Genomic DNA, 22,630 nt, shown 5'->3' with positions numbered 1-22,630 from the left:
GGATGTCCCCCTGGAGCTCAGGGCATGTGTGCCATACCTCCTCCCCTCATGCTTGGGTCCTAGGTACGCTCTGTTGTTGTAAGACTTATGCAGCTGCACAGGTCTTTACTAGGATCCCTTGGAGAGAACACACAAGACCAGTGCTCTGGCAGCTGTATTGACTCCAGACTGATCTCCAGATCAAGCTTACGGAATTGGTGCTTACCTTTAAAGACCTAAACAGTGATCCTTGTACTTATGGGACCACCTCTCTCAATATACTCCCCAAACAGTCTTATGCTCTTCAGGAGACAATCTCCTGGTGGTCCCTCGTCCAGAGATTATCCGGCTGTCCTCAAATAGGGCCAAAGCCTTGTTGGTGATGGATCCTACCTGGTGGAACGCTGTTTAAAGAGACTCCAGGCCTGCGAGACAAAGCTCAGTTTTGCAAGGTTTGTAAGATGGAGGTATTCCACTGTGGTGGAGAACAGTAATGGTTTCTGTACTACAGCAGGCCAAATGTTGAACCCACCGTCCCCTCCCCTCCCATTCTCTCCCTGTCCTCCACCCTAGTTGCTCCACTACTATTGCTTAGATCAGTTTTATGGGTCTATGGATCCCCCCACTATTTCTGAGAAATGTGTTTAATTAATGTCACAGGGAGAAATTATGTATAAATGGTACCATCACTAGATTAGATAAGATTTTACTTTATGGACCATTTTTTACATATTTATATAAATTGTATTGGACTGTAGTGAACATTTTATATTACTAGATGGTATTATGTGTATGTTGTGAGTCACCCTGCCTGGTGGAGATAAGGTGGGATGAAATCTAAACAAACAAGAGTTTTTCTTCCCAGCTCAGCTCACTCCCACTATCAAGGACGGGATGGGAGAAAAGCACTTTAGGGAAATAATAATTCATCTGTTTCTCTAAACCAGGGGTCTGCAACCTGCAGCTCTCCAGATGTTCATGGACTATAATTCCCATCAGCCCCTGCCAGCATGGCCAATTGGATGATGGGATTTGCAGTCTATGAACATCTGGAGAGCTGCAGGTTGCAGACCCCTGCTCTAAACAAACAAACAGGTTATTTAGGTCAGAAAATGTCTCCAATGCAGCCATTTAATATGCTACCTCCAGGATAAGAAGGGACAAGGCCTCACCAATGCGGGAGAGGATTCTAATTGTATCCCATAGATGGGACATCTTTCTAAGTCAGGGGAATATAAAAGCCAGCTGGAGAACTGGTCATGAGGTCTCTGACAAGGAAGGCTGTCAAGCAGTGTGATGACAGCTGTGCTGCTCTTATGACTACAGAAAGGCTGAGGGACACCAACGAAGGACTGGGAGGAGGAACTGAGAAGAATCAATCTCCATTGCCTCATGGAGAATGCCAGGTTACAGGGTCCAAAGGTAGTGCTGGACTTGAAGGGGAACCTGGTGTGAGGACATCATACAGGACCTGGTAAGATGATCAGAACCCATCATGACACAGGACTCAGATGGCATATAATGGGGCAAAAAAACCCTTTCCCAGATGGCGATAAAAGAGGTATACAGTGCCCAGCACAGCTATCCTGGGAGCTACTTTTGCACCCACTAAGGAGAAGCCCTACAAATGAGTCTGAGACTTTTTTATATCAATATAGCAAGGTTTTCATTCCTATGCATTAAATTTCATATGACTTCCATTCCCCCACACACACATACACACTTTTACACATATAAATAAATGCACGTGGCTGCCTTGTCATGTCTAGTTTGACTCTAGCAATGCTCTCCCCCCCCCCCCGCCTTCCTCCACAAAGTTCAGAGGTTCATTGTGCATTCAGGAATGCATTAAACATATATCTTTGTTGCATAATACATGCCTCACTAACAGCTTTTGCCCCACTCCTCCAGCCCCAGTTAAGCCAAAGAATGAAAGCATGCTCTATGAAGAAACGGTTTCCTGGCTAGAAACACTTGACAAAATAGATTTTTTTTAAAAAAAATTCCATCCCTCAGGTTTTCAACTCAGGTTTTTAAAAGTGGCTTGCATTTTTTAAAAGTGTCAAAAGCATAACATTCTGGATTAAACTCTTTTAACAACTGTGGAAAAAACCCCACACTGCATTGGATCCTCAATGGATATTCAAAGATAACGAAAAGTTGAAGAACGCATCCTAATAATGTCCTTTTTTGCTTTTTTTATAACCGGATGCATTCTTTTCATTTCTGTCATATTGAAGCCTCATGTTTAACTTACTTTGCCCCCACTGTGTATTTGTATGCATGTATAAACACCTCAGCCCCACTTTCTTGGACCCGTTCACACACAGAATGAAGCAGACACTTGTCTGAAAGCTAATTAGTCATGAGGTGCCACAGGACTTTTCCTTCCTACTTGGAATAAATGACTGAGTTCACCCTCCCTGACAGAAAATTGTTACTAATCTCAAAGGCCTTCCGCATTAGATATCCCCTTGAAACGCGCAATCTAAAAATCATTTTAGCATCTGAAATGCATTACTAACCTCCTGTTTGGACTGCTGGAATGCTTCACCAGGCATAAAATGCAGTAGGCGGCACATTCAAAGAGATTGGTCTCACAGAAATGATTACATCAGATATGAAGTGGTTTCCTATTAGGATCTGGGGGTCTATATTAACCTCCAAAGCTCTATACCATATGGGACGAGAAAGGTTTCAGGGACTAGTTCCTTCCATATGTGCTTCACCATCCTCAGAAGCCATCAAGTTAGACCAATATCCTTTCATTTATTGAGGTGGAAAAAACTCAACTGTTAGAATATGGAACAGGACATTTTACAATTCTGAGGCCAAACTTCTGTGACTAAGCCTTAGATCAGGGGTAGGGAACCTGCGGCTCTCCAGATGTTCAGGAACTACAATTCCCATCAGCCCCGGCCAGCATGGCCAATTGGCCATGCTGGGCCAGGCTGATGTGGATCCTGAGTACATCAGAGGGTTACTGCCTTCAGATCCAATGAACCATCAACAGAAGGTCCCAGTGAATGCAGCCATTTTCCTCATCTTTCCTTGGCTGACTTTTTCCACATCAAGAGAGACTATTCTTAGGATCACGGGACCTGAACGGACAAAAACCTATTGGGTTCTCCCCTAGGGTTGCCGGGGGCAGGGTGGCAGGGTTGACAAATCAAGGTTGGGAAACTCCTGAAGGTTTGGGGCTGAGCCTGGGGCGAGCAAGGACCTCAGTGGGGTACAATGCCATAGAGTCCATCCTCCAACGCATCCATTTTCCAAACTGAGGATAAGTTGTAGTTCTGGGGCAGAGGTCTGCAACCTGTGGCTCTCCAGATGTTCATGCTGGCAGGGGATGATGGAAATTGTAGTCCATGAACATCTGGAGAGCCACAGGTTGCAGACCCCTGTTCTGGGGGATCCCCAGGTCCTATGTGGAGTCTGGCATTTGTATTCTCCCCTCCAGCTATAGCCCTTTGACCCATGTGACCCTCTGTCACATGGGTCAAAAGTCTGTCACATGGGTCAAAAGTCTATCCCTCAAAAGCCCCACCTCTCAGCAAGCACACGGCCTAAACAAATGTTCCTGCATTGCAGGGGGTTGGACTTGATGGCCCTTGTGGTCTCGTCCAACTCTACAATTCTATGATTCTATGTTCCAGAATAGCCTGGGGGCAGGATGTCAAGAAGAACTACCAAAAGAGGAGAACATGGGGGGAAATGCATGCTTTTTGCTGACAACTGAATCCAAGCTATTGATTGTCAAATAAATGGAAAATAACTACTGTGGGTGGTTTTTGACAATGGGGTACTGGTCAACAGAGTAAAGCTTATTCTCTTCCATCAGGTTGGTTTGCTATTATTGCTCTAATGAAAAATCACTTATTTTGTTCATGTATGCCTGCTGATCATTAAAAAAGACCTCAAAGAACATGTGTGCATACACACAGAACCAACCTGTGAAGTCCGAAAGGGATACACGCCATGCCTGACCAGGCTATTTCCTGTTTTCTCACTGAGACAAAGGCTGTGGTCTGGATTATCCTCCGAGGGAGGGATGAAATCATGTGGGGATGGCATTGCTTGGTACCAGGCAACTTGTAAACAGCATGCAACAGTTGCTTCCCCTGCGCCCGGACCTGGCCAGGGACTAACTTTTTCTATTTCACAAGCTAGCAGTTGTTATCTGTTAACACTCTTTGGATTGGTTTCCTCACTATACTGCTGCCATGAAGTAAACACAGTTCTGGCTCAGAAAGGTTAGTGAGGTATAGTACTTCTGAACTGTATTTTTTTCTGCCGATCTTTCTCTTATTTATTTGTTCAAATATATTCCTCTCCAGTGGAGACCCAGAGCAGTTTTTAATATTATTTTCTCTGCCTCCATGTTCTCCTCACAACTATCACCCTGTGAGGTAGGCTAGGTTGAGAGACAATGAGTGGCCCAAGGTCACCCAGCAAACTTCTAGGGCACAGTGGAGATCTAACCTCAGCCACCCACACTGTAGTCCGATACTCACTCCACAGATGGTCAGTGGTTTGTTTTAGCCTGAATTGCATTTAAGTGTTTAATTGCTGTATTTCGATAAAGTAACCTAGAAAAATCGGCAAGGTTATGCAGCTGCAAATCCAATGTGGTTGAAACCCTGGCCCACCAACTTCTGCACTGCACCAGATTTGTTAAAATCAGATCCAAATATATCAATTTATACCCTCTTTTCCAATCTGGGCTGCCAGATCTGATTAGGTTATCTTTATTGCTGAATAACTCTGACCCTGGTTTTGGGGGGCTTTTTTGCTTTTATTACCAATGTGTTTGCTTTCAGATTATGCCAATAAAGGCTAATGTATATATGTATTTCAATAAATAAAAAAGTAATTAATTAGTGCAATATGATATTTACCATTCACAAAAAAACCAGCAAGGCCATTTTTTTTTCATTTTGTTGCATGAAACATTGACAAAATTAGTATTAAGGTAACTAGGTATACTAAATAACTATCAATCCTTATAGATTTAGCTTTATTTGCTACTAAATCATCAATATTTACCTTTATAAAACAGGAAAAGAACAGTTTTGCAGAACTGATCTTGCAATCATACATATGAGAGTGAAAAATACTAGTCATGTTAATACATCTAAGGAAGCAGGGAGGAAGATAAAGCAATGGGCAGATTTTCAAGGCTGTCTGGCTTGCTTGCTTTAAGAAACGACCTTGAACTAGTTCTTTGCAGAGGTACTGTCTGGATTCTGTTCAAAAGAAATCCCCAGTGGCATCTTCCAAGTACAAAAGTAAAAAACTGTTTTGTTTACAAAACTTTGAAATATCTATTTACAGGTCTAGCATTGTTTGTGTTGTAGCAATTTCTGTACATTTATGACATTTTCTGATTTAAAAAAATTATAAAGGCCACAACCAAGCCACAAAACCTCAGTTTTAAACAGGGTTAATCCATTTGGATATTTCAGCATTTTTAAAAAGAGTCCAAGCAATTCTGGAAGAATTTTAATAAGAGACCCAACTTTTCTGTCTGGAAGTTCATTTTAAGAACTCGCTCTGGCAAAATTTTGGTATGCTTAGGCTTAGTTACCCATTAGTTAGGGAAAACAGATTCAGGTGTTTAGCCATGTTGGACTGAAGCAACAGAAAAAAGTTTGAGTCCAGGGACTCTTTTAAGACCAACAAAGTTTTATTCTTGGTATAAGCTTTCGCATGCATGCACACATACATATAATAAAACTTTGTTGGTCTTCAAAGTGCCCCTGGACTCAAACTTTTTCTACTATTTAGGGAATACATTCAGGGCAGTTGCTTTGTTAAGACCAATTCAATCAACAATTGTCTAACAATAACTGGGAAATCAGGAATATTAAATCTCCACATCCATGAACTGATCTTTCTTCTCTCGGATGCCTGAACTTCCTTTTCAGATCTAATCATGGTTCACGTTACGTTTGCATCAACATTTTCATTCTAGGCAACTAGGGTTCGACTCGTGTCTTCGGAAATCGTTACCTGAGCTCGACTCCTCTGTTACTCCGCACAGCAGCTGACTCGTGTCTCCGGAGCCGAGTTCAGAGGGCGGGATTACCTCCTCACGTCTTCCGCTCCTCATTCTCGATTGGCTGCCGTTCTATGGCGGGAAACGTGAGCGCGCATCCCTTTTTTTCGTTTACCGACATAGGAGCTACATAGGAGATTTTTTTTTGAGGCGCACTTCTCGATGCCACGTTCTGCGCATGGCCAAAATCTCCCGTTCTGCGCATGGCCAAAATACTGCACTGTGATTGGCTGGCTAGCTGGCAGAGGCAAGGCGAGGGAGATCTGGCACTCCGCTGGCTTCGGCTTGAGTGCAACTCAAGTTCGCCAGGAAGTTGTACCTCCCAGTCGAGCTCGAAAATTTAACGGTGAGGGGGGGGAGCCGAGACAGACATGAGTCGAACGCTACAGCTGTGCGGAGTACCCAGGTTGGACCTACGTCGAACTAAGGTCGAATCCTACAGTGCGGAGGGGCCCTAAGATACAGCTTGCAATCATAGTGAGAAGCAAATCTGCAAACTGTGGTTTGGGATAACCAGAATTGGGACAACACAAGTGTGTGACAGCTATGGCAAATTATGCATTTATTTCTTTATTGTTTGGGACCCAAAGTGGCTTACATCCTCCTCCTCTCCTCCACTTTATCCTCAGAACAACCCTATGAGATACGTTAGGCTAGGAATGTGTGACTTGCCCAAGGGCCACCCAGCAAGTTTCCCTGCCAGTGTGAAGATCTGAGTCTGGCTCTCCCAGATCATAGTTTGATACTCGTCTCATTAAAACAAAAATGAGGAGGAATTCACAGATATGAGGAGGAGGAGAGAACGTGAACATGCCTAGATCTCCTAATTAACTTTAATCAAGGCAGTTCTTCACCATCCCTAAGAATTTAGGACACAATTTCCCCATATTATCAATAGTGCCTTTCGTGTCAAAGGCAGATTCAGCTGATTGCTTGACTGAATTCACTGTTAATGCTATAGGTGGGAATGATTTGAAAAACAAACTCCTGTTCTAAAGGTGCCATGGTTAAACTGTACTTGATTTCAGGACACCACTAGATAAACATGTCGGAAATCTTTGATCAGATCTCTTGTCTCTTTAAAACGCCATACATAGCACCACCAGGAAAGGGGGGTATTGGACTTGGAATGAGCTGATCCAGAGGTCCTACAAGCCCTGATAGGGAAAATCATCTATATATTTTCTGTGATGTTCAAATAGCAGATCATAGTCTATTTAATCAGGAAAATGACCCGGGGGAGAAGACTTAGGCGTTTTCCGCACGGATCATATATCCTGGGATAAGGAGGTGAAACATCCCAGTTTGGGCATGACTTCTGCATGGCTTTTGGGCCTAATTCGGTTCCGCCCTGTGAGATTTCCCTTATCCCGCAGCTTTCAAAAACCGCCAAATTGGCAGTTCTTTTGAAAAAGCCCACACCGATCCTGTTCCCATGAAAACATTGCGGGAGACAGACTGGTTTATTTTTCCAACCTTGTCGCCTGCTCTCCCCATTCCACAGCTGCAGGCAATCAGAACGGCGGAAAAATGGGACTGTTCGCACATGCCCGGAAACGTTGCCGTGGAAAATGAAACTAAACTGGAGGCCGTGCATAATCACTTGGACTTCTTCCTCGCAGTCTGAACGTGAGAACTTGTGGCCATGCAAAGGGAGAAACCGGGATATAAACATCCTGGTATGTATGATCCCGGTTTTCCCCCAGGATATTATCTCCGTCCGGAAAATGCCTGTATCACACATGCACACCACAACAGTTCTTATTAAATTACTTTCTACGTACAGAATATTGAAGGGATAAATGTTCTCCAACATAGATTTCCAACATCCTATGTGGTTGGACCTTCAAAGAGGCTCTACTGTCTACCACCAATATTACATTATTGTACATACTAAATCTCACCTTTCTTACTCTTGAATTGGAATCTGGAGACACAATAAAAAAATCTTCTGAAGGTGCTCAAAGGCAGCCTTTGACTTGTACGAAAGTAATGGATTCCCCACCCATCAAGCTGCTAAGTCAACTGGTTTGCATCCTTAATTATGCTTATCTGTGAAGGAATCCATTTCCATGTGTATGAGATGCAAAGGGGAAGTTAGGATCAATGGATTGATCAGGCATTGCATACATCGTGCACATGAGAATGACCACATATTCCCATTTAGGAACTCATACATTTTGCATCATCTAGCCAGCTGATAACTTCTGGCTTGCTAACATATTACTTTTTTTTTAGTGTCATGAACACCCACCAGACTAGGGAGACAGTAGTCTGATGAAGATTCCATTAGGTATGATCAATATACACTTGGCAGCAGACACCACAGAGATATCACTTAAGCTGATATTTTGTTTTGTACTGCACTACACAATTAACAGATTCATAAAGAGGCCATTTGTACTATGAGAGAATTATTATCTACTTTTCTGGCATGTCATTAGAAAAAGCTCACTCATCCCATTTGGAAGGCAAATACTTACAAGCAGCATCAGCCTTTTGTATGTATCCAGAAACATTTATTGTATTGGTTACCAAGTGTTTGTCCTTTCTTTCTTAGGTACCCCTAGGGTAGGCTTTACACAGAATAACACCCTCTACAGATGGGAGGATAGGAGCAATCTTTTGACTTTACTGGGTGTAAAGCCAATCTATTCCTTGCTTTACCAAGTGTTGGAGTCACACATCTTCCTTTTCACAAGTCCTGACATGAATAATTAATTGGGGAGAGAAAAAGCTATAAGAATGGGGGGGAGGAGAGAGAGAAGAGACTGCTGAAGACTGGACAATCCCCCCCTCCCCAAATTCTTCCTGTCTGGGAAAATGGGGGGGCATCTCCAACTGGAACAGAGAAAACGAAGTATGCCATCTAAATCAGAAGCAGTGCTGTTTCACACTAACTGGAATGCTGGGGTACAAGGGAAAAACTACCAGATCACAGCCACACAGCCTGGAAAACCCACAACAGCCAGAAAAAAAACATTTCATTAACATATAAATCAGTGCAGGTTATAGTTTTTAGCACCCCTTCCTCTCCTCTGTTCACTCCCTGCACACTCATGGCCTCTATTTCCAGTTGTTATAAACCCACCCTAGGTCTGTGCGTGCTTACATGAGTATATCATATTTGCGTGCACGTTCCTTTTCTTCATGCCACTACCCCAAGTTAAAATCCAGACTCCCATGTCATTAGTAAGTTGGGAAATACTAATAAAGGCTGCCTCTGAGCAAATACAACAGGCAAAGTTTCCCAATTACATCAACCTACTTACCCCTGCGCATGTGTGTTTTAGTGTGAGCAAGAGCCTAAGGCTCACAGGGTGGAGTTTGAATCATAATCAGCTCCCATAACAGGAAAAATTTATTGCTACAGATTAAACGAGCACTACATGGGAAATAGCTATTACAACTATTAGCTCTAAGGAAATTAACATAGAAACACTCTGGCCCCTTCTGCACACGTAAAATAATGCGTTTTCAAACCACTTTCACAACTGTTTGCAAGTGGATTTTGCCATTCCGCACAGCTTCAAAGAGCACTGAAAGCAGTTTGAAAGTGCATTATTCTGCATGTGCAGAATGAGCCTCTGTTTCTCTGTTCAGAAAAATTTAAAATATTACGCAAAAAGATTATTAATTTCAGTTTCACAGATAAATTTAAACATGGTCCATCCTAATTAATATTAACATAAGGATTTAATGGATAATATTTTTTTGATCTCATATGTTGATGGCTATGAATCACAAGGTTGATGTAAACAGATGTTAACAGACCAGGTGCTCGGGAGCAACAGCCGCAGAAGGCCATTGCTTTCACCTCCTGCATGTGAGCTCCCAAAGGCACCTGGTGGGCCACTGCGAGTAGCAGAGAGCTGGACTAGATGGACTGTGGTCTGATCCAGCTGGCTTGTTCTTATGTTCTTATGTTCTTAGATCTTAACTCAGCTATTAGCTTTGTAACATACAGTAGGCGGATTCCGCATGGGCCAAAAACAGCGGTGTGAAAACAGTGTGAACCCTTTTACACCGTTTTCACACCGCTGTTTTTGGCCCATGCGGAATCCGCCTATATGTCACAAAGCTAATGGCTGAGTTCTAAACCATTTTACACCATTTCCACACCATTTCCACACCTCAGTTTTTGGTCATGAGGAATCCACCATAGATTGTGATAAGAACATAAGAACAAGCCAGCTGGATCAGAGCAGAGTCCATCTAGTCTAGCTCTCCTAAGAATAGTCTCTCTTGAAGTGGAAAATGGCTGCAGGAGAAGGGAAGGTAAGTTTACAAACAAAATGGAGGCACCTAAAAGCAATGCCTCTGACCTGGTGCCATTCGCTCGGCACCAGGTGCAAAATGCTGTTTCTGAAAAGACTAGCTAAACTCAGAAACACCATTTTCCCACTGGTTGGGGTGGAGAAAGCACAGTGCTGCCTCATGTCAGAGGCGGCAGCCATGCAAAGTTCTCCCCCCAACTGGTGTTTTTACCGGTCCTGCACCGGTGTTTTTGGCCCATGTGGAGTGGGCCCTAAGAACATAAGAACATAAGAACTAGCCTGCTGGATCAGACCAGAGTCCATCTAGTCCAGCATTCTGCTACTCGCAGTGGCCCACCAGGTGCCTTTGGGAGCTCACATGCAGGATGTGAAAGCAATGGCCTTCTGCTGCTGCTGCTGCTCCTGAGCACCCTGGTTCTAGTATTGTGAGAAAGAGAGAAAAATGTCTCTCTGTCAACATTTTCTACCCCATGCATAATTTTATAGACTTCAATCATATCCCCCCTCAGACGTCTCCTCTCCAAACTAGAGAGTCCCAAACGCTGCAGCCTCTCCTCATAAGGAAGGTGCTCCAGTCCCTCAATCATCCTCGTTGCCCTTCTCTGCACTTTTTCTATCTCTTCAATATTCTTTTTGAGATGTGGCGACCAGAACTGAACACAGTACTCCAAGTGTGGTCGCACCACGGCTTTATATAAGGGCATGACAATCTTTGCAGTTTTATTCTCAATTCCTTTCTTAATTATCCCCAGCATAGAGTTTGCCTTTTTCACAGCTGCCATGCATTGAGTTGACATTCCCATGGAACTATCAACTAAGACGCCCAAATCCCTTTCTTGGTCTGTGACTGATAGCACTGACCCCTGTAGCGTGTACGTGAAGTTTGGATTTTTTGCCCCTATGTGCATCACTTTACATTTTGCTACATTGAACTGCATTTGCCATTTCTTAGCCCACTCACCTAATTTAACTATATCTTACACAGAAAAAGTTTCTCTCACACACACATGGTTTCCATGCTTTCAAGATACAAGAGTTCCATACACTAAGATTTCTCTCAGGGCCCTTAAATAATCATAATATAATAGAAGGGCAAGAAAGAACTCAGCCATAGAGAATTTGCTATTACTTTATGATAAACTGGTGGAATCCAAGCTCTTTTGAGTCACACCCTGTATAAACAGGAAACTGGAATCTGATCAAAATGCAATGCTACTAATACCACACTGTCACCAAGAATATTCAGTATACGGTGGGAATGAGAGGCCATATAAACAGAATTCTATTCCAGCTGGAACACAATTTCTTTCCTGAAGGATCCTCTCCTGAGCAAAATCATGAAATACTTATTTTTAGCAGCTCACTAAAGCTTATATGATCCTTATGAAGTATGGAATCAGTGGCACATGTTGGCACCAAGCAGGTTTCCTCAAGGGCTACAGATGGCCTCAAGGATTCCTTAAAACCCAGACAAGGCTGCATAGTTGAAAAGTTCTCTTCCATTCTGCACATTCATTTGTTCCTGAATAACTTGAAAAAACAGACAAATATAAACAGCAGCAGGTGATCCAAAAGTGATATGATTAATCAAGTCCTGGGTAACAACTAACAAACACCTTTGCCGTTCTCCTTTTTTTTTAAAAAAAATCAGCATTTCATCATTTGGTAACATTTAAATATACCCAAAGGTACTAAAGCAGCGGTGGCGAGCCTATAGCACGGGTGCCAGAGGTGGCACTCAGAGCCCTCTCTGTGGGCACGCACAGAGTCCCCCTCCACATACATCTAGGCTGGCCTAGGCCACTGGGCTTGATTATTAGCATTAAACCTAAGACCTAGTTTTGGGGAAGCAGTGCAGGTAACCCTGTTAAGTGCTGTTAAACCCCACTGATTTTCATGCGAAGAACTAAAGTGTGATCTTTTACCTGGGAGTAAGCTTGGTTGCTGGCAATGGGGCTTGCTTCTGAGTAAACCCTCCTAGGATCGTGATTTATCTGTTGGAAGAGTTGCACGGTTGCTTCAAAGCAAAGCCACTGACTACCACCAGGCTTACTCCCCAGTAATTAACGCCTTGGAGCCAACCATTTTTTCTAATCAAAAACCTCAGTATTCAGGTTAAAGTGCCATGTTGGCATTTTGCGATAAATAAGTGGGTTTTGGGTTGCAGTTTGGGCACTCGGTCTCGAAAAGGTTCCCCATCACTGTACTAAAGGAATGATTTCCACATGGTCAGTTGCAGTGCTATAGAATTATGAGGGTAAAGCATCCAGCAGGTTATTTTATACATCAACAGGTTCCCACCACCCCACTCCTTCAAGAGATAAACAACCGTTTAATGGGCCATTCTCATAGAAACTTTTATTTGAAGAAACAGAACCTTTTAGAAGGCCTACTGGAATCTTCAAAGGACTGAGGTTAGGGGAGATGGGCAGTTAATTCACAAACAAGACACTGCAGAATACCTACCCTCAATATTCAGCCCCCCCCCCTAAAAATAGAACTGCAAAGATCAGCTGTTGCATCTGGGCTGCCACCACCAACACCCTTTCTGCAAAAGCTAACATGGTGCTTATAGTTAAAGTCAATTCTCTGTTCTAACAAGCAGATTTCTTTACATTAAAGTCAGGAAAAAAGTAGGAGGTTTTGCTGATGCTGCTTCCCCAACCTCAAGTTGTACAGCTTTTCAGTTATATTTTGATGCTCTTTCATCATGTTCAGACACCTCCTTTGCACCCTAAAGCAGTATTATTTAATAGCACTGTCATCAACCGATGCATATATCTCGTGAGACAGGTGGACAGGAAGTGTGTCAGTGGTCTGAAGGACGACAGGCTATACTGACCTTTGTATTCTGTTTCAGAGATCAGCAGCTGAACTGCTGTCAATTAATTATCTGCAGCACACGGCTGATGGAAAATAGACTTAAAGGAACCATAACCCTACAACACATTTAAACTTTCATAGGGAAAAACAGTGACCCAGTTATGCTGTCACATAATACTAAAATTCAGCATATTTGTGCAGCGCAACCCATGAGCATTTGGAAATGGAGAAGGAATTCTCTAACAGTTCAGCAAGGCAACATATCACAGTCCTGCCTCACAAGTAAAATAGACCTCCTGAGTGTCATTCTTGTCTCAACGTTCAATGCATTTATAAATATGTTGCTTAGAAATATAATTCAAACACATTTGTTAGTATTGTGAAACCAGTAGCTAGGCACTTAAAAATTCGTCATTACAAGCTATTTGCCACTGAGATCTTCAAAGTACAGGATTTCCAACATATGGTCCACCAGCACATGGATAGAGAATCATATGATAGTCCTCCTTTGGCTTTATCTCTGTAGGATTTTCTCTAGTGGAGGAATACCTGGCCCCCAGTTCACTATGAGTGTTTAAAATGTGCTCCAATCCTTATATATTAAAGCAGAAATGGAATGTTTGAGCAATTTTTCATCACTTTGCGGTTAATACCTTGAATGTATCTTCCAATCTACATTCATCATTATCAGCTTTGATAGACCAATGTATATTTAATGATCATATGTTTGTGCCCTGTAGAGGGATTTATTTTTAAGAAATATGTTCTGCCCAGATAGAAAAAGTAAACTGTATATCACATAATCTTCACAGTAATTACAAGCCTGTGAATGCACATTGCATGATAATGCCTCACCACGGGTAAAAATAAGGCCACAGAGGAGGGAGAAGGAGGAGAAGAAGAGTTTGGATTTATACCCCACCTTCTCTCCTGTAAGGAGACTCAAGGTGGCTTACAAGCTCCTCTCCCCACAACAGACACCTTGAGAGGTATGTGGGGCTGAGAGAGTTCCGAAGAATTGTGCCTAGCCCAAGGTCACCCAGCAGGAATGTAGGAGTGCAGATTCACATCTGGTTCACCAGATAAAATTCTGCCACTCAGGTGGAGGAGTGGGGAATCAAACCCGGTTCTGCAGATTAGAATCCACCTGCTCTTAACCACTACATCACTCTGGAGCTCCTTACATGGCCTGATTGCCTCTTTTTTGAGGATGGAGCAGCTCTGGTAGATGATAACTTTCTATCTTTATGATTTTTTGTTACAACAATCTTGGAAAGAAAGAAACCCGGGTAGATTAAAAGTAGTGCAAGTGAGCAGGTCAGAAGATACCGACTCCTACACATGGAACACAACATACATACTTCCACATTTGGAAGTCAAAGGTGGAGGGGCACAGAGAACGTGATGAGACTGTAGAAGAGGCTGGTCACACTTATTTTTGCAAAATGGACTTTATACTGGCTGATAGGCATCGACCAGGAAAGGAAAATCAATGCTACATGACGTATATTCAATCTGTGACTGAACGTGGAATTCACTTACAGTGATGGCTGAAACAGAAAGAAAGAGAAAGAAAAAGCTGCCATGTCGATGGGCTAAACATATATTTTCCCATATTATTTCCAGGCCTACTTATTACAGGGTTTCTTTGACACAAGTCAGCCAACTGCCTTCAGTAATTCTTGTGCTTGAATTAAAGTGAGAAAATTACTCTGAAGGCTTCCTTCCTCTCCACAAATAGCATTCAACTTTTCATACTCTTTTTAAATGTGGACTGTAATCACTGTACATTTAAGGCTGCAATACTCAGAAGAAAACTATAAGGCAGGGCTTCCGACTCAAATGGTATTCGCCAGTTTAGAGATGTTTCTTCATCTCAAGTTTAAATGGTATCAACATGCAAGTAAAACGTTCCTTAGATTTCTCAACAAGGAATAATTTGATAGTAGAACAATTCTCTGTGTGGAGTTGTAAAAACAGCATTTTATCTGTTTTCATCAGGAGTTTGACATATGCAAGCTTAGATGATTTCTCAGGTAGAACATGACACTTTCAGAAAGCCATCTGCAATAGAGCCCAAAATTCTATAATCTGGTAGTGAGGTAGAACTCCATGATAGACATAATAAAGAGGGCTACCTACAGTCTCTCTAGTGCTTAGTTCCATGGTGGCGAACCAATTGGCCATACTGGCAGGGGCTGATGGGAATTGTAGTCCATAACATCTGGAGTGCCAAAGGTTCACCACCACTGGGTTCTCAGAGATCACCAAAACTAAAATAAGGTACCTTCCCTTCATTCAAGTCACAGAGCAGGCCTTGCCAAAGAAGATAACTGTCTAATTGAAAATGAGGGGTAATTGTTCCCAAGGGAAAACTCCAGTTATTTCAGAAAAACTCAGTAAAAATGACACCGTGGTATCACTGGAGTGACCTGTGGTCTGTTTTAAATCCCTAGTAATTTTGATATCAGTTTAGTCTTCATCATAAATTTCTCTTTGGTCTAATATTTAAACTTACCCCGGAACCAAAACGAGGTGGGAGGAAAGTTCTACAATTCTCTGGATTGAATTTAAAATAATTCCAATTATCTTCTTGGTGGAAACCAAAACAATGGTTTTCCTTAAGCAGCTGGAACAGAGTCGTCATTTCTGTGCAGGCAAAAGTGTAATCAACCTACGGAAGCTGTACAATTAAGAAGGTTACCCATTCCCATTCGTTGTTTCTGAAAATAAGAATGTATGTTGCAGTTCATTTGAGGCATAATGCTGTTTGCTCTGCATAACCAAGTAATGATACTGAAAAATCAGCATAGAATTCAGCCAGCCTGGCACTTTTTACAGCTATATCAAAGCCTGGAAAATGACTAAAGTACTCTTCTGCACTTCAGATTGATATATTCAGTGATTGGGTCCTCTCTAGACCGCTATCATGTAAGTTACATAGGAATGGAACCATAGTGTGAAATGGATTATCATGTACTTCAGTACGAAAAGGGCCATCAGGAGATATGGTCGTTTCCTGCTAGAGTGGGAGACCTCCTGGCAACTGGGAGGGAGTGCACACTGGCATTGCACTAGTGAAGTGGCGCCATTTCCAACTACAACCTGAACTGATGTAGAAAATGCTCTAGAATTTACAAACTGGTAAAACCATAGGGGGTTTTTTGTAAATTCTAATGACATCATTTGCAGAGGCCCTGCCCTCCAGTTTCTTCCACTGGTTGCCAGATGTGGCATCATCCTCAATTCAACGTACAAAGCCCAAATGGCAAAGGAAGGGTGACATCCTGCTCTCTGTAAAGGAAGCAAGCAAAACAAACGTGTGTTGTTATTATACTGACAAAAAGCCTATAGAAGCACACAGTACAAATAGTATGATGACTGAAAATGTCTCTTATTAAGCAGCATCAAGGAAGCAGGATTTTATCAACAGCCTTATGAAAGTCCAACTATGCCACTTCTACTTGATTTATTAACATGAGCTATGGAATGTGTGTCCCATCCATTTTTGGGATCTCTCTGTGTTTATATAAACAAGCATGCCTGAATGTGATATCTGAAGAGAAGGAGATCCTTCCTTGTTCAACCTCAATTACTATCAAGGAAGAGGGAAAAAAAGAGAAATGGTAAAATTTTGCTGGAGCAGTAGCCTTAATTGACAGCACTTATTCATAGCAGTGAAAAACTGTTTGGGGACCAGCCAAAGGGACAGTTCTGTGGCACAAAGGGAAGCTGCCACCATCTTCCCTGTGTTTGGCTGTGTGTAGACTGTAGACAGAAAGGAGGGTAGAATGGAAGGAAGAAATTATGACAAATGTTATTAGTACTTGAAATGCTTACATAAAGCAAAGCAAAGACCAGATATTATAAGAACATTTAACATAAGAACTCCCAATTTAATTTACATCAAGTGTGACCAGTAAAAATGAATATCACTTGCTCTTTAACCACAAACTTTAAAGTTCCAACCTAATAACCGCTACTGATGATTAAAATACTTTTCTCTGTTAAGTCTTACAATAACAATCCACTAATCTTCAAAATCATTAATCATCAATTTACTCTTTTCTGTTTCACCCAAGTCATCCATCAACTGTTTCCAACTGTCCAAAAATATTACTGAATTTCTTTCTTTAAGCAACAAAGTGAGTTTTGGCCATCTCTCCCAACTCCAGAACCTTCAACCACTATTCTTCTACTGCAGGTATATTAGGAGATTCCTGGTTTTGAGCATGAAGTATTCTTGCAGCTGACATCATGTATAAAAACAAAGTTCCATGATTTTTCTCCACAGCTCTGTCCATAAATACTCACAAGAAAGCTTCTGGTTTCAAATGTATATCCATTTTAAGGTCCTTTGAATTATTGAATGTACTGTCCTCCAACACTCCTCAGCTTTTTCTCAAGTCCACCATAAATGGTTAAATGGTCCTTCTTGGTGTTCACATTTCCAACACCTGTTCGATATGTTTTTGTACACCTTCTCTAATTTACTTGGTGTCATATGCCATCGATTCATCATTTTATTAAAATTCTCTTTAAGAGTAGAGCTCAATGAAAATTTAAGACTTTTTGATCACATATTCTCCCATTGTTCGATTTGTGTGTTACACCCAAAATTAGTGGCCCGTTTTATCATACCCTTCTTCACTTGTTCGCCTTCCGTTTCAAAGCTCAACAACAGTTTTTACATTTTAGAAAGGAAGACATGGAGAGCAAGCAGGGAAGAAGGCGAATTAGTGGAACAAGCGGCCTTACTGAGTCATAGGCCCCTTCCGCACAGGCAGAATAATGCACATTCAATCCATTTTCACAACTGTTTGAAAGTGAATTTTGCTGTTCTGCATTGAAAGTGGATTGAAAGGGCATCATTCTGCATGTGTGGAAGAGCCATAGAAAAGGGTAGGGCAGTAGGACAGTAGTTCCTGCCATAGAAAAGGGTAGGGCAGTAGGGAAGGGTTCATGAAATGATAAAACTTAACAAGTCAGCGTGTAGAGGGGATGAGCAGGGAGAGGAGCCATAGAGGAAATGGGTGGTTGAAAAGGTCAGAAGTGCCACACTAAGGTACAGGGATAGTATAAGAGGGAAATTATGTTTGATACTTTGCTGCTTCTGATACATGAGTAATACCAAAAGCCCAGGTAAAAACAGGGTGGCGTTGGAGGCAATCTTCCATATTCTGAAAGGCTTGGAGTCTGTATTAAATCAGATTCCCAATGGTTTTCTGATCATGTATGGGGACGGGGTGGGGGGGGGGGGGGATGATCAAGAAGAGAGGCTTAGTTGTGGTATTTTTTAGGGCAGGATTTCTCCAGAGCGTTTAACAGAAGCAAAAAAACGTTCTACAGTAGCAAAAAGAGATGGGCTATTGTTTCACAGATATGATCTCAGCACATCACAAGACTATCTTGGCACAGGTTCCACATCTATTGTCTAGGTGAGGTAATCTTCCATGTCCAGCTTTGGTAACTGGCCATGGCGTCTGACTTCAGTTCCTGCACTTTTCCTGCACGCTCATCAGCCTGACTTGCCACATGCGTATATATTGCAAAGGGGAATGCATTCTTGCTAACAAGATAGCCCCACCTGCAAGTCTGTTGATCCTTAAAGAAGTTTAAAGGGCTGGGGAGACGTGACTACTTCTGCTCAAGCCACAATTGGGGAAGGGCTGTGGCTCATTGTACTGCTTTGCATACAGAATGCCCCAGCTTTGGTCTGTGGCATCTTGAGATACAAAGATCAAATAGTAGATGATGCAAAACACCTCTATCTGAGACCCTGGAGAACTGCCAGTCAGAGGAGACAATACTGACCTTAACAGACTAACGCTCGGACTCACTATAGGGGAGCTTCATGTGCTCATGCTTATTCTTCCTCAGCAAGGATTGTTCTTCGACTTGTTTAATCATTCCAGCACCCCACCAGTTTACCTATGGCAGATGTTAGGCTAAGGCAGAGGCGTAGCAAGGGGGGAAAGTGCCCGGTGCACTGGTGCGTCCTCCGCCCCCGTCCCACCCCGGAATGCTGCCTGGAATGCCCCCCGAATGCCCTTGCCACACCCACACAGGGGCATGCACCTGATGTGTCCTCCCCACCCCCTTGGAGCTACGCCTCTAGGCTAAGGGATCTGTAATTTCAGGATCTTCCACAAATTCCCCCTCCACCTCCCCGCCCCTGGCATTACATTGGGTGCCTTCTACTGTCTGAGTAAAGCAGCTTATTTCAATGGGAAACAATATTATCTTTGCTAAAAGATCAGCAGTTTGACATTTCAACCCTTTTCAGCAATCTCAGGTGCATGCCATCTGGTCCAAGTGACTCAATAATTTTCAATTTGCCAATGAGTTCCAAACTGGCCTCTTTTGTCATTTCCAGTTTACATGGCTGGAAATCCCTGTTTCTTGTTACAATAATACCATTTAAACCCTCCTTACATCTGGTTTTCAATACATCACATGGGTAGGAAAACATAAGCTATTTCTTCCTTTACACCTTTAATGTCTATTGATAACAGGACTTAAAAAAAAAGTAGCATGCCAAATAGGATAGGATTACAGCTCTCAAGCTTGACATGGCAGAGAGCCTCATTACGCATGGTGACAGATACCCTAATGTGCATCACAGACTTCTCCCTCAAAGAGAAATAATGAGCTGTCCAGGGTCTTCCGTGCTTTTTATAACAATCTCAGATGTTTCCCCCACAACCCCGCACCATACTTTTGGCACACTCTCCATTAGGCAACAGCCAAAATAAACAAAGCAAGCATATGGAATCAAAAGCGGCCCAACGCTTCCCCGTTCTAACGTTGCTGACAACAGTGATGCACGGCTTCAGTTGTGGAAACGCCATCCTCGTTCAGCACACTCCTTTGAAAGCATGGGATGCTCTCAGGGCTTGCCTTATGCAAGTCCCTCCCCATCAGTATCCGGTCCAGTATGCTGCAGGCCATAATGTAGCCTCTGATAATAGTTTTGGCATATGTTTCCTAGGGAAAGGCCTGGCTGGCCTTCTGTTGAACGGATGCTGATTGCGTTAATGCAGAAGATGCGTATCTGCTACCTCCTGCTGTGTCAAGCCCCTGCTGACCACATGACCTGTCAGTATCACTTAGCACAATCCACAGGAAAATACTTACGCCAAGGGAACAGTATAGGAGCACTAATATATGCCTTACTAATGCAGTATATACTGCAGTATGACACACAGCAGCATTGACCTCATGAAGTCATTCAGCCACATCTCATCTAAATCTTATTGGCCTGCCAATAACAGATTGATCAACAGTGAAATCAGGAAGCCATTATCCATGAGACCCAGCAACATTTTCTTATCCCAGATTCCAAGGTGAAGGGGCATACTAATGAAGGCGACATGACATTACCATTAAAAACAAACAGCAACAAACACTGAGACCTTTCCAAATACCAGTGTAGTTCAAGGAGCAGATATGAACGGCCACTAAAAGAAATCAAATCTACACAATGGGAAGAAAGCTTCTCACAATCCCATTTACATAAACCCATTTGGAAACAGATAATCCCAAACACTTAAGTAGTTGGTGCTGTTTTCAAGGAACAAAGCAGCATTTATAGCAGGGCAACGTACTCAAGAAATGTTTCAATGCATATTTGGCATCCATTGTCAAAGCAAATGCAGACAACTAGCTGTGATCTTAGATATACAGTGCTTTTTCGCATCTCTCTACGGTGCTCAATAAAGCAACCCTTGGCTCAGGTTGTCCAGTTCTGCGCTACTTAGCAAACAGATTAAGATTTCATGGCTATGCCCAAGGGAGCAGTGGGGAAACGGTCACATGGTCAGACATTGCTCTACCCCACTAACTTGTTCACTTTCTCTCGCTCTGCAATTAGAAGGTGAATAATGAAGAGCTGGTTTTTATACCTCATGTTTTCTCTATCGTAAGGAGTCTCAAAGCAGCTTACAACTGCCTCCCCCCCCAACCCCCGCACCACAGCAACAGGCACCTTGTGAGGTAGGTAAGGTTGAGAGAGTTCTGAGAGAACTGTGACTAGCCCAAAATCATTCCACAGGCTTCATGTACAGGAGTGGGGAAACAAACCTGATTCACCAAAGTCCACTGCTCATGAGGAGGAATGAGGAATCAAACCCAGTTCTCCAAATGAAGAGTCTGCTACTCTTAACTACTACACCATGTTGGGTAATGTACTCAAATAATCAGATTTTTGTTGGTTGTTATGGGTTTTCTGGGCTGTGTGGCCGTGGTCTGGTAGATCTTGTTCCTAAAGTTTCGCCTGCATCGGTGGCTGGCATCTTCAGAGGTGTATCACAGAGACAAGTGTGTATAAACCAGAATATCTAAAGGACCACCTATTCCCACACAAAAGTCCCCAACTGCTATGACCATCTTATGAGGCCCAAACTGCTTCAGGTGCCCCCACCATCTGAGTTTAGATCAGGGGCAACCCAGAGAGGCTTCTTAGTCACGGCACCAAAATTATGGAACTCCCGCCCCAGGTGTCTGTCCCCTTTTCTCACTATCTTCTGCTAACAGGTAAAAGCCCCTGTTGTTCCATCCAGCATTGCTTCAATGGCCCCTGCTCACTGCCCAGTGTTGTAATTGTTGTTTTGACATATCTATTCCATTTTAATTTTAATGTGCATTATGATCTGTTTTTATAATGCAGTGTTTGCAACTGCTGTCCACTATGGCAGCCCTGATTAGGTAAAAAGGAGGGATCTAAATTCTGCACGTAAATAATAATACTGCACAACATATAACCATAGCGACTTACAGAATGGACGTGGCTTGAGTCTGTAGGATGTCTGGAATACGAGCAAGCATCATTGTTCTCCATGATTCAGGCTTGAGCAATGTCCAGAACAGACAGTTCTATCCATAGCTGTCTTTCAATCTCCCTGCAATGTAAACATGAGGTAATTGAGTTTTTCCCCTGGAGTTTTGATATATGAGAAGGTTACGGAATAATTAATGTTTGGCTTTAAGTGCCTGTAGTTGGAGCCTTTAAAAAAGTCTAGTGTTTTCATTTTAAAAGTCTAATGAGCCAGTCTATCCACTAATACAACACAATGCTCAAAACATGTAAAACTGATAACATTCTTTAAGAAGCAAGTCAGCAGGGCTCAACCGTTTGCAATTCAGCATATACAAGGAAAAAACCCATGAAAAACAAAACAGAAACAGAACATACTACTCTAATAAAACCCCTTTCCCTGGAAACATTCTGAACTCTAAAGATTCTTAAATGTTTATATGGCATCAAAATGTTATCTGGCTATATATAATTGCCAACTAAAAGTGCCAAAGCCTGTAGAGGGTTCATAAAGGTCATTTCTGCACGGTCCAAATATTCCGGGTTGAGCAAGGAAAATACCAGTTGGGCCAAGAAGTTCACACGGTTCCCGGTCCTAAAGCGAGTGTGTCCCGTGATATTTTCCTCCTCCCGGGATTTTCAAAAATTGCCAATTTGGTGATTCTTTTCAAAAATCCC

The 22,630-nt window shown here is 42.5% G+C and overlaps 1 long non-coding RNA gene across 8 annotated transcripts in view; it reads right to left on the bottom strand.

The window, feature by feature from the left end:
• LOC125438825 overlaps positions 1 to 22,630 on the bottom strand; it is a 326,259-nt gene that overhangs the window by 28,871 nt on the left and 274,758 nt on the right. For all 8 annotated transcript variants that reach the window (XR_007245419.1, XR_007245421.1, XR_007245423.1 and 5 more), the window contains one exon: positions 21,914 to 22,037. This is a non-coding gene — a long non-coding RNA (uncharacterized LOC125438825). The remainder of the gene's footprint in view (positions 1 to 21,913; positions 22,038 to 22,630) is intronic.

Source organism: Sphaerodactylus townsendi, linkage group LG09 (genome assembly GCF_021028975.2).
Source record: "Sphaerodactylus townsendi isolate TG3544 linkage group LG09, MPM_Stown_v2.3, whole genome shotgun sequence".
Taxonomy (NCBI): Eukaryota; Metazoa; Chordata; class Lepidosauria; order Squamata; family Sphaerodactylidae; genus Sphaerodactylus; species Sphaerodactylus townsendi.
The sequence above is the reverse complement of the archived record's forward strand: the minus strand, read 5'-3'. Positions and strand labels throughout refer to the sequence as shown.